General features: G+C 36.1%; 1 pseudogene across 1 annotated transcript; it reads right to left on the reverse strand.

Annotated features, from left to right (window-relative positions):
* Positions 1-1,794: 1,794 nt before the first annotated feature.
* On the reverse strand, positions 1,795-15,911 carry LOC309643809 (high mobility group protein B1 pseudogene; annotated as a pseudogene). Its single transcript has one exon. The product of its transcript is annotated as a high mobility group protein B1 pseudogene (transcript).
* Positions 15,912-15,917: the final 6 nt, after the last annotated feature.

Consider the following 15,917-nt stretch of genomic DNA (forward strand, 5'->3'; position numbering starts at 1 on the left):
GACCATTCTGACCAGTGTGAGGTGATACCTCACTGTAGTTTTGATTTGCATTTCTCTAATAATTAGCAATATTGATCATCTTTTCAGGTGCTTATTGGCCATCTATATGTCTTCTTTGGAGAAACGTCTAGTTAGGTCTTCTGCCCATTTTTTGATTGGGTTGTTTGATTTTTTTGTTTTGTTTTGTTTTTGTTTTTTATTAAACTGTATGAGCTATTTTGTATACTTTGAAAATTAATCCCTTGTTGATAACATCGTTTGCAAATATTTTCTCCCAGTCTGTAGTTGTCTTTTCATTTTGTTCATGGTTTCTTTTGCTGTGAAAAAGCTTTTAAGTTTAATTAGATCCCATTTGTTTGTGACTTTATTTTTTTTAACAGTGGTTACTCTGTTTCAAGATTCCAATAGCCACTTAAAATAATCAGCCCCCTTACTTTTCAAATGACTGGGATTTGAAGTTAAGTATCTTTGCAATTTGTGGGAGACACTGCTTACTTTGTAAGCTGTTTAGTACAGACATGCACAAAGGAATAGAACAACTTGGATTATCAGAGTCCATTGTCCCCAGGTACAATGAGATGCTTCAAAAGATTGAAACTCTTCATCGTAAACTCGATCAGACTCTTTCTCTTCCATCTTACAACTTGTCTTTAAAAGTAATCCTGTTGGACAAACACACATGTTTAAGAACACAAACACTAATAAAATATGAAATGGCAGATTGTTATAAATAACTTTATGAGAAGAATTACTGCAAAATGTGACATTTTTACTGTGCAATTCAGTTCTAACTAACGCAACCCATGCTTTCAGTGATTATAGTTTATGAATAAGTGAAATGAATAACAGCAATGTTATAAGAAATGGGAAGGAGGCATTGATAATACTCTGTTATAAAGTACTTGCACTACCCATGAAGCATTATAGTGAATTAGTAGTAAATGTAGATTGCAAGCCCTAGGGAAACCACTTTAAAATATTTTTAAAGAAGTATAATTGATATGCCAAGAGAGGAGAAAAAATGGAATCATATAGAATGCCCAATTAAAACTAGAGAAGGCAGAAAGAGTGGAAGACAAAAAAGAAACAAAGAATAAGGGCAACAAATAGAAAACACTTAAAATATGGTAGATATTAATCCAACTATATCAATAATTAAATGTGAATGGTCTAAATACAACAATTAAAAGACAGAGACTGTCAGAATGGATAAAAATGCAAGACGCAACTATATGCTGTTGAAAAGAACCCCATTTAAAATATAAAGATACAGATTAAAAGTAAAGATATGGAGAACAATATACCATGATAGCACTAGTCAAAAGAAAGCTGATGTGACGCATGAATTTCACACAAAGCAGACTTCAGTGCAAGGAAAATTATCAGAGATAACAAGGGGCATTACACAATGATAAAGAGGTCACTTCTCCAAGAAAACATAACAATCCTTAATGTGTATGCACCTAACAACAGAGCATCAAAATACATGAGGCAGAAACTGGTAAAACCGCAAGGAGAAATACATGAATCCACTATTATATTTGGAGACTTCAACACCACTTTATTAGTATTGGAGAGTTACAGCGGGCATAAAATCAGCAATTACATAGTTGAACTAAACAGCACCATCAACCAACTGGATCTCATTGGTACTTATAGAATACTTCATCCAACAAAAATAGGATACACATTCCTCTCAAGCTCACATGGAACATTAACCAAGAAAGACCACATACTTACTCATAAAATATACCTTAACAAATTAAAAGAACAGAAATCATATAGCATATGCTCTCAAATGACAGTGGAAGTAAACTAGAAATCAATAACAGAAAGACAACTGGAAAATCCCAACATCTTTGGTAGTTAAATAACATATTTCTAAATAACAAAGGAGTCGAAGAAGAAGTTTCAAGAGAAATTAAAAATTATTTTTAAAAAAATTAAAATGAGAATATAACTTATCAAAATTTGTAGGATACAGTGAGAGCAGTGCTTAGAGAGAATTTTATACCACTAAAGGCATATATTGGAAAAGAAGAAAGGTCTAAAATTAATAATCTAATTACCTTAGGAAACTAGTAAATAGTAATAAAATTAGTAATAAAAATTTTTTGAACTATTAATAAATATTAGAACAGAAAACAATGAAATTGAAAACAGGAAATCAACAAGAAAAAAAATCAGTGAAACCAAAAAGCTGGTTCTTTGAAAAGATCAGTGAAATTGATAAACCCCTAGTCAGGATAACCAAGAAAAAAAGATAAGGCACAAATTACTAATCTCAAAAGTGAAGAGGGGCCATCACTACTGATACCATGAACATTAAAAGAATAGTAAAGGAATGTTATGAACAACTCTGTGCCCACAAATTTGATAACTTGAATGAAATGGACCAATTTCTTGAAATACACAATCTACCAAAACTCACACAAGGAGGAATAGGCAATATGAGTAGGCCTAAATCTATTAAAGAAATTGAATCAATACTTAATAAACTTGCAAAACAGAATGCACCAGGTCTAGATTGTTTCCCTGGTGAATTTTATCAAATATCTAAGGAAGAAATTATACCAATTCTCTATAATCTCTTCCAGAAAATAGAAATAGAGGGAATACTTCCTAACTCATTCTGTGAGGCCAGCATTACCCTAACCAATTACCAAAACCAGAGAAATATATTACAAGAAGGGAAAAAAAAACTACACAGTGATATCTCTCATGAATAATGGTGCAAAAATCCTCAATAAAATGTTAACAAATAGAATCCAAAAATGTATTTTTAAAATGTATACACTATGGCCAAGTGGGATTTATTACTCCACGTATGCAGAGCTTGTTCAATATTTGAAAATCAATCAATATAATCTACCACATCAGCACACTAAAGAAGAAACATCATATGATCAAATGCAGAAAGAACACTCAACAAAATCCAACACCCATTTATAAAAAAAACTCAGCAAACTAGGAATAGAGAGGAACTTCCTAAGCTTGATAAAGAATATGTATAATAAACCTGTAGCTAACATCATACTTACTGGTGGAAAGCTAGACTCTTTCCCTCTAAGATCAGGAACTAGGCAGGGATGTCTCCTCTCACCACTCCTATTCAAATTGTACTAAAAGTCCTTGTTAAAGCAATAAGGCAAGAAGAGTAAATAAAAAGTATACAGGCCAAGAAGGAAGAAATAAAACTTTGTTCATGAAAATGATATGACTATCTCTGTAGAAAATCTCAAAGAATTGACACAGTAGCAACAACAACAACGAAGTCCAAAATTCCTGGAACTAATAAGAAATTATAGCAAGGTTGCCAAACATAAGGTTAACATACAAAAGTCAATTGCTTTGCACAGCAAAGGAAACCATTAACAAAACAAAAAAATAACCTATAGACAGGGATTACAAACGATGTGACTGACAAAGGGTTAATATCCAAAGGGTTAATATCCAAAATATACAAACAGCTCATACAACTCAATATCACAAAAACAAACAACTTAATTTAAAAATGGACAGAAGACCTAAATAGGCATTTCTCCAAAGAAAACATACAGATGGCCAAAAAGCACTTGAAAATGTGCTTTCAATATCACTAATTATTTGAGAAATGAAAATCAAAAGCACAATGTGGTATCACCTCACACTGGTCAGAATGGCTTTCATCAAAAAGTCTATAAATAATAAATTCTGGAGAGGGTGTGGAGAAAAGGGAGCCCTCCTACATTGTTAGTGGGAATGTAAATTGGTGCAGCCACTATGGAAAATGGTATGGAAGTTCCTTAAAAAACTAAAAATAGAGTTACCATATGATCCAGCAATCCCACTCCTGAGTATATATCCAGAAAAACATAAAACAAAAACTCTAATTCAAAAAGATACTTGCACCCCATTATTCATAGCAGCACTATTTACAATAACCAAGACATGGAAGCACCCTAAATGTCCATCAACAGATGAATGGATAAAGAAGATGTGGTATGTATATGTGTGTGTGTGTGTGTGTATATATATATATATATATATATATATATATATGTATACACATACACACACACATATATACATATATATGTATATACATATGTATATATATACATATGTGTGTATATATATACACAATGGAATATTACTCAGCCATAAAAAAGAATGAAATATTGCCATTTGCAGCAACATAGATGGACCTAGAGAATATTATATTTAATGAAGTAAGTCAGAGAAAGATAAATACTATATGATATTACTTATATGTTGAATCTAAAAAATAATACAAATGAATCTATATGCAAAACAGAAACAGACTCAGAGACATAGAAAACAAACTTATGGTTACCAAAATGGAGAGGAAAGGAGGGACAAATTAGGAGTATAGAATTAACAGATACAAACTACTATACATAAAACAGATAAGCAGTAAGGATTCACTGTATAACACAGGGAATTATATTCAATATCTTGTAATAACCTATGATGGAATAGAATCTGAAAAAATATATATAACTGAATCACTTTGCTGTACACATGAAACTAACACAATATTGTAAATCAGTTACACTTCCAAAAAACAGTCAATTGCTTTGGTATGTGCCAGCAATAACCAATTGGAATTTTAAAATTTAAAAATTACACCATTTACATTAGCACCCTCCGCCCCTCAGAAGGACATACTTAAGTATAAATCTAACAGAATATGAACAGAGCTATTTAAAGAAAACTACAAAACTCTTATAAAAGAATTGTGGAAAGGAGATCAATATTATTAAGATGTCAGTTTTTCATACTTGAAATCAATGCAATCACAATCAAAATCCCAAGTTATTTTATGGATGTTGACAGATTCTAATGTTTAGAGAGGCAAAAGACTCAGAAATAGCCAACACAATATTGAAAAGAAGAACAGGGAATTCCCTGGTGGTCCAGTGGTTAGGATTTGGCACTTTCACTGCAGGGGCCTGGGTTCTACCCCTGGCTGGAGAACTAAGATCCCGCAAGCTGCATGTGGCCAAAAAAAGAACAAAGTTGGAAAACTGACACTACAAAACTTTAAGACTTATGGTAAAGCTACAGTAATCAAGACAGTATGATATTTGGCAAAAGAATAGATAAATAGGTCAATGAAAAGAAATAGCGCAGAAGTAGAATCACACAATATAGTCAACTGATCTTTGACAAAGGAGCAAAGACAATTCAATGGAAAAAGGATAGTCTTTTCAACAAATAATGCTGGAACAACTGGACATCCACATGGAAAAAAAAGAATCTGGGCATATACCTTACATCTTTCACAAAAATTAACTCAAAAAGGATCATAAGTCTAAAGGTAAAATGCAAACTATAAAACTTCTAGAAGATAACAGAAGAAAAAATCAGCACAATCCATGAAAGAAAAATCTGTGAAGTTGAACTTCAAAAAAATTAAAAACTTCTGGTCAGAGAAAGACACTAAGTGAATGAAAAGACAAGTCAAAGACTAGGGGAAAATATTTGCAGGACACATACTTGATAAATGACATATATCCAAAATATACAAAGAACTCTTAAAGCTCAACAATAAAAAGACAACCCAATTGTAAAATGGGCAAAAGATCAAGCAGACACCTCACCAGAAAGACATACATATATCAAATAAGCATATGAAAATATGCTCACCATTATATGTCATAAGGGAATTTCACATTAAAACCAATGAGATACCACTACACACCCATTAGATTGGCTAAAATCAAAACATTGACAACACCAAATGCTGACGAAGTTGTAGAACAACAGGAACTCATTGGGGGTGGGAATACAAAATGGTACAGTCACTTTGTAGGGTTTTTGTTTTGTTTTGTTTTTGTTTGCTTTTTCCTAGTAAAAAATTGTATTTACTTAGAAGCATTCAGAATGTCAACAAAAGAGCTGCAACTTTTTTTCTTTCTTTTGCAATTATGGACTGGTATTCAGTTAACAAAACAACAATTGTTTCATATAAGCTGCATCAGAGACAACTGAAGATGAAAAAACTACCATCCCCATATATAACTAATTTGTGCTGTGCACCAACAAGAACCTGCTTTAAATTTCCATGCCAATTTACAACCCCCATACCGTACCAGGCAAGGTTAGTGGCTGTGGAAAGTACGACCAGGACACAGCTATCTAAATACACATTCAGTAGTGTGTTAACTGTACAAAAAAAGGCACTGTACAGTTCAAAAACAAATCATACACAGCCTTACATTTCAATTTTTTTCTTTAAAAGGGGTGAGTTGTGTACGGGGGGGTTAAATACTTTATGGACAAGAAAAAAAAACTGCACTAGAACCAACTTATTCATCATCTTCTTCTTCCTCTTCATCCTCATCTTCCTCTTCTTCCTTCTTTTTCTTTCTTTTCTCAGCCTTGACGATTCCCTTTTTTGCTGCATCAGGCTTCCCTTTAGCTCCTTATGCAGCAATATACTTTCTGTACTTTTCCTTCAGCTTAGGAACCTTCTTCTCATAAAGCTGCTTTTCATCTGCAGCAGTGTTACTCCACATCTCTCCCAGTTTTTTTGCAACATCACCAATGGATAGGCCAGGATGTTCTCCTTTGATTTTTGGACGATACTCAGGACAGAACAAGAAAAAGGCTGAAGGAGACCTCTTAGGTGCATTGGGATCCTTGAACTTCTTTTTTTGTTTCCCTTTAGGAGGGATATAAGTTTTCATTTTTCTTTCATAACAGGCCTTGTCTGCCTTTACCATGTCTTTGAATTTTCCTTTCTCTTTAGCAGACGTGGTCTTCCACCTCTCTGAGCACTTGTTAGAAAACTCTGAGAAGTTGCCTAAAATATCTGAGTGCTTCTTCTTGTGCTCCTCCTAGCAAGTTTTACAAAGAATGCATATGATGACATTTTGCCTCTCGGCTTCTAAGGATCTCCTTTGCCCATGTTTAAGTATTTTTCCTCAGCGAGGCACAGAGTCGCCCAGTGCCCGTCTGGCTCTCACTTGCCTGGGCACTGTCTCTATGGAGCTCAATGACTGTATAGCCACTTTGGAAGACAGTTCGGCAGTTTCTTACAAAACAAAACATACTCTTACCATACAATCCAGCAGTTGCACTCCTTGATATTTACCTAATGAGTTAAAAACAAATTCACATCAAAACTTGTACACGTGTTTATAGCAACCTTATTCATACCTGTAAACACTTGGAAGCAACCAAGATGTCCTTCAATAGGTATATATATAAACAAACTGTGGTATATTTATACAATAGAGTATTTTTCCTCATGAAAAGTAATGAGCTATGAAGCCATGAGAAGACATGGAGTAACCTTAAATGCATATTTCTAAGTGGAAGAAGCCAGTCTGAAAAGCCTGCATGCTGTATGATCCCAACTATACAGCATTCTAGAAAAGGAAAAATAGAGACAGTAAAAAATCAGGATTCTCGGGAAAAGAGGGAAGGATGAACAGGAGGAGCACAGAGAAATGTCAGGACAGTGAAACTACTCTGTATGATACTGTAATGGATACATTACATTATACATTTTTCAAAGCACATAGAATCATACAACACAAAGAATGAACCCTAATGTAAACTATGGCCTTATTTAATAATAATGTATCAATATTCATGTATCAATTGTTAACAAATGCATCACACTAATGCAAGATGTTAGTAATAAAGGAAACTGGGGAGGAAGGAGTTGGATAAAGAAGATATATGTTTCTCTAAACCTAAAACTGTTCTAAAAATAAAGTCTATCAATTATTTTTTAAAAACTCTATCTCCAGAGTTAATTTTAAAAAGGTAAAAACTTTTACACAGGATTTTCTAACCTATTTAAAAGTTTCTAAAGCACTCTAGTGGGTTTTGAACACATTTATTTAAAATGTAAATGTAGCATATTCTGATTAGCTTGCAGGAACAATTGATTGTCATTAGGGAAGATGAAAATTGACTAGCCAAATTTCAACATAAATTTTTGCATAATTGTTGGATGAGATTGAAATATAAATCACTTGGAATTGATTATTTTTGTGAGGTGTCTTTTACAGCTATTTTAGATATTAAAACAAAACTTTAAATCCCTATGAAACAAAATGTCAAATCCAGATTTTAGCTAACATTTATTGTTACTGTGTACCAGACACAGTTCTGAGCACTTTATATGTATTAATGATGTATAATATTCCAATAAAAATCCAACAGGTAGGTACCACTATTCATCCTATCATCCTATTTTACAGATGAAGAAACAGAAAGAAGAAAGAAAGAAAGAAAGAAAGAAAGAAAGAAAGAAAGAAAGAAAGAAAGAAAGAAAGAAAGAAAGAAAGGAAGAAAGAGAAAGAAAGAAAGGGAAAGAAAGAGAGAGAGAAAGAAAGAAAGAAAGAAAGAAAGGAGGGAGGGAGGGAAAGAAGGAAGGGAAAAAGAAAAAGGGAAAAACGGTTAGGTAACATCATCAAGGTCATACTGACTTTAAGTGGACTAGCTGAGATTTGAACCCCAACAGTCTGTCTCTAAAACTTATATAAATTATTTTAAATATAAATAGATTAAGTACTCCAATTAAAAAGCAGAGGCTATCAGATTGGATTTAAAAATCAAGATCTAATTAAATGCTGTTTACAACATACGTACTTCACATTTAAATACACACATAGGTTGAAAGTAAAAGGATGGATAAAATATACCATGCAAACATTAATCATAATAAATCTGAAATGGCAATGTTAATATCGGACAAAATAGACACAAAACAAAGAGTATGAATAGAAAATTAAATGGGACATTTTCATGATAAAAGGGTCAATTCATCAATAAGACATGAACATTATAATATGTACACACCTAATAAAAAAGTTTCAAAATACACTAAGCAAAAACTGCAGAACTAAATGAAGACATAGACAAATCCACAATCATGTTTGAAGAGTTTAATATCTTTCTCTCAGTAGTTGATAAAACAAGCAGGCAAAAAGTCAGTAAAGACACAAGAGTTCAACAATACTATTAAGTGACTTGATCTAATTGACATTAATAAAACATTACCTAACAAAACATAGAATACACACTCTTTTCGTGTGGAAATCATCATCATAAAGAAAATCTTGCACATGTTCATTTTTTGTAATAATGAAACACTTGAAACAAAACTAGAGAATTCATAAATAGTAGCATTTTTTACAAAGAAAAATCATACAGCAGCTAAATAATCAGAGCTAATTTCATTCATATGGATCAATATGGATAAATCTAAAAAATCTAATAATGAGTAAAAGAAGCAAGTTGCAGAATGATAAGTACAGTGTGATACCAATTTATTAAAAGCCTTAAAACATACAAAACAATGTTGTATTTTAGTTATGGATACTACATACTTAATGAAAATGCACTGGCTGTTTGGGAATGACATATTGCCACTTCAGGACAGTGGTTACCTCAAAGAAAAAAGGGAGGGAAATGAGATCAGGCATTCAAATGTATTAGTAATATATTTTTTTAAGAAAAAAGGAACTAATAAAAATTACTTTTGCCATTACTTAAAATATTGAAAAACTAGATATTATCATAGTGATTGACTGTAAGAGAATCCAACATTCCACCTACACCTATGTTGCTGAAAGCCTCTGGGGCAAACCGCACAACCAAGCAAGATGGTGTCCTCTCAAATTGATGATTGAGTGTTTTGGGGGAGAGAGTCTTAGTGCCCTTCCTTCCATCTCAAAGGATGAGATGGCTCTCTTCCTATCCAATCCGTCTATGTCTACATATAATCCCCATCTCCTAGTCCCAACTCCAGTATCCTGTTCCATCAGTTATTGCCTCCCTCTCATGCTTGTTCAATCTCTTGCTCTTGATAGCCTATGAACATGCTCAGATCTCTGTTAATTAAAAAAGAAAACTGACCTTGGCCTTGATAATGTCATCTTTCTTTTTACCTGCAACTAAATTTTCCAAAGGAAAGTCTAATTACTGCCACCCATTTTCTCAACTCGCAGCAATCTGGCACCCACTCCTATCACTCCTTTGAAACTGCTGTGGCAAGCTCACCAATGATCTAGTTTCCAAATCCAGAGGTTATTATGCAGTCCTTATCTCACCTACCTCTCTGAGACACTCTCTTTCTGAAAGTTTTAACCCCCAGACTTCTAAGAGCCACAGCTTTCCCATTTATCTTGGTCCTCTCTTCTTCAGGCTTCTTCTTTGGCTTCTCATTGCCCACCCCCTCCACCTCAATGACTATTCTAACTAACCTTATCTACCTTATCTCTTCTTCTACCTATGTGCTGGTGATCTCCCAAATCTCCGCCTGTAGCAGGACCACTTCCAGACTTCTAGACCTATGCATCCAATTGACAAATAGTCCTCTCCACCTGGACATTCCACAAATATCTCAAATTCAACAAATACAAAATAAACTCATTAGCTTTCCTATGGTGCTATCTCCTCCTGCTCCCCATCTGCATTCCTTGTCTTAGTCAATGCATCTATGGCCACCCTAGTTACCCAGCAGTTAGATCTTCCTAATTCCTCATCCCCCAAATATCAACACACACTAAGTTTTGTTGCTCCTGTGTTAGTTCAGGCCCAGCTCATTTCTCACCTGTGCTATTGCCATAGTCTTCTGCCTAGAAATCTACCTGCAGGGTTTTCCTCAAACCATCCATTCTCCTCCCTACTGCCAAAGTCATTTTTCTAAAATGCAAGCTTGATAAGTTCCCTCTCTTGCTTCAGATCCCTCAATGGCTTCCCTCTGTCCATGCCACAGAGTTCAAGTTCCTCAGCATGTCTCACAAGGTCCTTCATAATCTAGCCCCTGCTCACTCATTCAGACTCATCTCTAGTCCCTCCTCTGTTATACTCCAATAGTAATCAAAGAAATTAATATTGAAACACTTCTAAAGTATCAACACACAACTATTGAGCTATTAAAATAAGTGAAAAAAAGTTTAAAAAACTTTATTTAATAGCACCAAACTGAAATTACTGAAATGTCCACCAAAGGAAGAATGGATAAGGAAATTGTGGCATCCTCAAGGGATAATATTACCAATAAAAAAGAATGAGCCACTGCCATACACAACAAGAGCATGGATGAATTTCACAGATATAATAATGAGCAAAAGAAGGCAGACACAGGAGAATACAATCTGCATGGTTCTATTTATATGAAGTTCAAGAGTAGATGGAAAGAGTGATGGAAACCAGAATAGTGGTTACCTCTGGGGGTGGTATTGACTGGAAAGGAGCACAAGAGAAATATCTGGGGAGCCGAAAACATTCCAAATCTTCATCTGGGGGTGACTACATGGATTCTGTCTATCTCTCTATTTATGTCTATCTATCTCCCTCCCTCTCTCTCTCTCTCTCTCTCTTTGTAAATATTAATCAAGACATATAGTTAAGATTTGCATACTTTGCTGTATATATGCTACATCTTAATTTAAAAATTGCTGGGAAGTCCCTGGCAGTCCACTGGTTAGGACTCGGCGCTTTCACTGCCATGGCCCAGGTTCAGTACCTGGTTGCAGAACTACGATTCCACAAGCCACGCAGCACAGCCAAAAAATTAAAAATAAGCAAAAAATGCTAAATTTTTAGAAAGTTTGATAGCTGGGTATGGAGAGACAGATATATTGCTGGCTCCACTGTAAATTGATAACAATCTTTTGGAAAACAGTCAGGCAATATGTAATGAGAATTAATACTTGACATCATTTCACCCACCAATTCCACTTTTGGTAAAAAAAAAATTTCCTAAGAAAATAACACGGAAAAAATTTAGAGAGCACTTGTAAAAACATGTTTAGAACAGTATTATCCACAAAAATGGAAAGTTGTATACAAACCAAATGTCCAATTACTGGGAAAAGTTTAAGTAAACTGCGGTAAAGGAATACAATAGAATTGCATATAACCATTTTAAATTGTCTTGCAACTTGGTCAAATACATAAAAAATTATATCAAAATAATAATTCCAAAATTAGAATGCAAATATAATATACCAAATTATATCAGTTATCTATTATGCCCTACAAACTACCTACAATTTAGTGGCTTTTTTTTTCTTTTGGCCACACCATGCAGCTCATGGGATCTTAGTTCCCCAACCAGGGATTGAACCCACTCCCTCAACAGTGAAAGTGCAGTCCTAACCACTGGACTGCCAGGGAATTCCCTAAAATTTAGTGGCTTAAAACAACCATTTTATTTGCTCACACTTCTGTGGGTTAGCAATTTGGTCTGAATTTAGCTGCATGGTGTTTTAGCTGGCCTGACCTGGGGACACTCTTGTGATTGTAGTCATCTGGCCACTCGACTGGGGCTGGATGGTCTTAGACGGCTTCATTCACCTGGCTGGAGTTTGGTGCTGGCCGAAGGGTAGGCCTTTCTCTCTACATACTCTCTCATAGCAAGGAGGGTAGGTCAAGCTTCTTCACAGGATGGTGGCAGCACTGCAAGGGGGCAAGAGCAGAAACTGCAATCTCTTGATCAAAGCCAGTCATAAGCCAGTAGAGATTCAAGAGGGGAGGCAATAGACTCTATACCTTGATAAGAAGAACATCTAGGTCACATTGCAAAGGGTGTTATGAGAAGGGATGGTGGAGTATGTGGTCATTAAACAACTTACACACCAATGATTCACAGCCAATCCCACAAGGAACATATTAATCATGTGTAGTACGCTAATAAGGATTGAAGAAAGATCCAAAAAGCTGTAGCAAGTTGTTTTATACATATTATTTTTTTTCTGTAAAATTGTTTGCAAATTGTTTTTAGAACTAAGAAAAGAAATTTACATACCAAAATATATTCATTTGACCACATTAAAAGAGAACACAGACGACTATTTTGTGCACAAGCAGTGCTCATAAAAGGTATCAGATAAGTAACTCCAGTGTTTCAGATTCTATATTTAATGACAGAACAGATATGGCAGGGACCGAATCAGCTTTCCAGGAAGCTTCAAACAAAGATTTTCTGAAAGATTCCCCACAGTTTGTGATAGAAGAAAGTGCTACATACCTGCTTATGAGCAAAGGTTTTTATTTCACCTAGGACTTCTTAGTAGCACTGGCCTACACTACCCAAACAGGTTCCCCACTCGTTATTTCAGATTTCTTCCACTCACTGAACATGTGTCCTCACATTCTTATTTTTAAAAACTTTGTACTTTACATCCATACTCCTTTGCTACCCATTATTGTATTTATTTTACCATTTTGTTCTGATTTCTTCTTGCTTACATGCCTAAGATTTCTCCTAGATATAAGGACGTACAGCCCCTAAAACTTAGTGTGACTAAACTGAACTCATGTCCCCCCAAACCTGCTGCTCTTTCTGCCCCCCTGGGTTAGTGGCATCTTCATCATTTTAAGCACATCCAGGCTCAAAACGCTGGAGTCACCTCCATTCCCTCCCTCTCCCTCTTCAGCTAGCATCCTGTTGGCTTCCTCAGCCAGCTGAGTTGACCTTTGAAAAGCCTCTTCTGACTGCTTCCATTCTAATCCCCAAGGAAGCCCAATTCAGGACCTTATTAACTCTTGCCTAATTACAGCTGCCTCTCATCTCTTCATGATTTTTTTTCCATGCCTCATGCTGACATCTGCATTATCCTTATAAAATAGACCAGTCCAGGTACCCCGATCAGGAAATTCAAGTACCACTTGTCTTCTAGGTTATAGACAGAAGGGGATATTTACCTCCTTCCCTGCCCTTAGCAGCTGAGGTTTTGTGACATAAAAGATTGGACACCAAGCTTGAACTCATGGAGAGTCAGGAGGAGAGTCTGAGGGTTGAAGATGAGGTACATCTAAGGTTATGGGGTAATACTTTGTGGATCAAAATGTCGTCTACAGACCAACAGAACCAGTAGCACGTGCGAGTTTGCAAAAATGCAGAATTTCAAGAGCTACCCCAGACCTACCCCAGAGTCAGGATCTGCATCTTAGCACTATCCATGTGATTTATGTGCACACTAAAGTTTGGGGAGCATTCTAAGGGGCACCCTTTGTGCACTACTTTAATCCTTTTGGCCTCAGATCTTACTCCAGTGGAGACTCCTGGAGCTTAGTTTCGCAAAGTAGTGTAGCCCACGTGAGATTGCCTGCCCTCAGGGCAGGGCCAGCTTCATGCGTCTGAGATGGGTCTGTGCACTCACACACAGAAGGGCCCCACACTGGGTCTAATGCTCTGCTGTCGCCATCTTGAAATTGTCAACGATTTTTGAACAAGGGGCTCTGTATTTTCATTTTGCACTGAGTCCTGCAAATTATGTAGCTGGTCCTGCTCCAGGATAGGGAGAAACAGCAAAGTCTGGGTCACAGGCTGAGTGATTTCTCTTTAGGACATCCATAAGCTTCCAGACTCTTCTATGATCCTAATGGAATTGGGAGGGTGGGGAGAACTCCTCCCCAACACCTTCATCTGGAACGAAACTGGGTTTTTGCAACTCTGACAAATGGGGGAATGAAGCAAATTTGATTTGATTTTGGAACACAAAAGAGTATAATAGTACTTGCATTTCAGGTTACAGAGCAAATTCTTACCCCTTCCATGAAGACTTTATTATGTCAGGCGTATATTTAAAATTCTGTGGTGGCTTTCCACTACCCAGAAACTAAAGTACAAACCTTGTAGTAAAACATTCGAGGTTTTGTTTGATCTAATGCCACCCTAGTCTACTACCCACTAAATTCTCTCTTGAACCTTAAAGATGGGGGATAGGGGGTGGAGGGAGTCAAGTCTTCCCTCCACCCCCATCCCCCGTCCACCCAGACCACATACTTGACTCCAAATAGCCAACCCTGATATTAGGTTCTTATGAGTACACAGAAACTTTAAGCATTTATACAAATAAATAATATGCACTTTGTTTCCTTTTCTTATACAAAAGGTAGCATACTGTATTCACTGTTCTCTCCATTATTTTACTTATGCTACTGTCCTTAGCTTGGGATATTTTTCTATATCATCTTCATTACTATGTCAAGCAATCTTCAACACTCATTGCAAACCCCTTGCCTGAGCATTCCCAAATCCCACTAGTTGCAATTTAAGATTATGTTCCTGGGAAATTAAATAGGAACTGTATAACTGAACTGTAATCAGCTGTTCAATATCTCAGAAAGTGTCTTAGTTTTGACTTAAAAATGGCATTTCATATGGGTAATCAGATAGATTTAAATTTAAATAGACTTTTCCCTCCCCTCTTTAGATTGCTATAGGATCCTTTTCTTACTGAGAAGCATAGCATTTAGTGACCTATATTCTTTTATTCCAACACTTCGCATCAATAATATTAACCTTGTATGAATCTAAGTCTTTCTAGGTTCGTAATTGTCTTTTTTTTCTTTTTTTTTTTTTTTGGCTGTGTTGGGTATTTGTTGCTGCGCGCAGGCTTTCTCTAGTTGCGGCGAGCGGGGGCTACTCTTCGTTGCAGTGCGTGGGCTTCTCATTGCGGTGGTTTCTCTTGTTGTGGAGCACTGGCTCTAGGTGCGCAGGCTTCAGTAGTTGTGGCACATGGGCTCAGTAGTTGTGGCTCACGGGCTTCGTTGCTCCACAGCATGTGGGATCTTCCCGGACCAGGGCTCAAACCCATGTCCCCTGCACTGGCAAGCGGATTCTTAACCACTGTGCCACCAGGGAAGGCCCTCATGATTATCTTTTATGCCTACGTCACACACGGCTCTTACTCAAGAGTACTGACTCTTACTGCCTCCACCATCCTTAAGACCAGCACAACCTGCACAGGTTGTCATCAACTTTACAACCCACTGCTTAGGTAAGCAAAGCATGAAGTCACTCAGGCATTGCAGCTGGTATTGCTTCCAACTATGTGGGTTTTTTGGTTTTTTTTTTTTCTTTCTACACTGCTTGCTAGTTCTAAATGAGGTCATAACAACAGCAGTTGGCACATCACACAGATCATGTTCTCTAA

The sequence above is a fragment of the Balaenoptera physalus genome (genome assembly GCF_965194825.1).
Source record: "Balaenoptera physalus genome assembly, chromosome: 15".
Classification (NCBI taxonomy): Eukaryota; Metazoa; Chordata; class Mammalia; order Artiodactyla; family Balaenopteridae; genus Balaenoptera; species Balaenoptera physalus.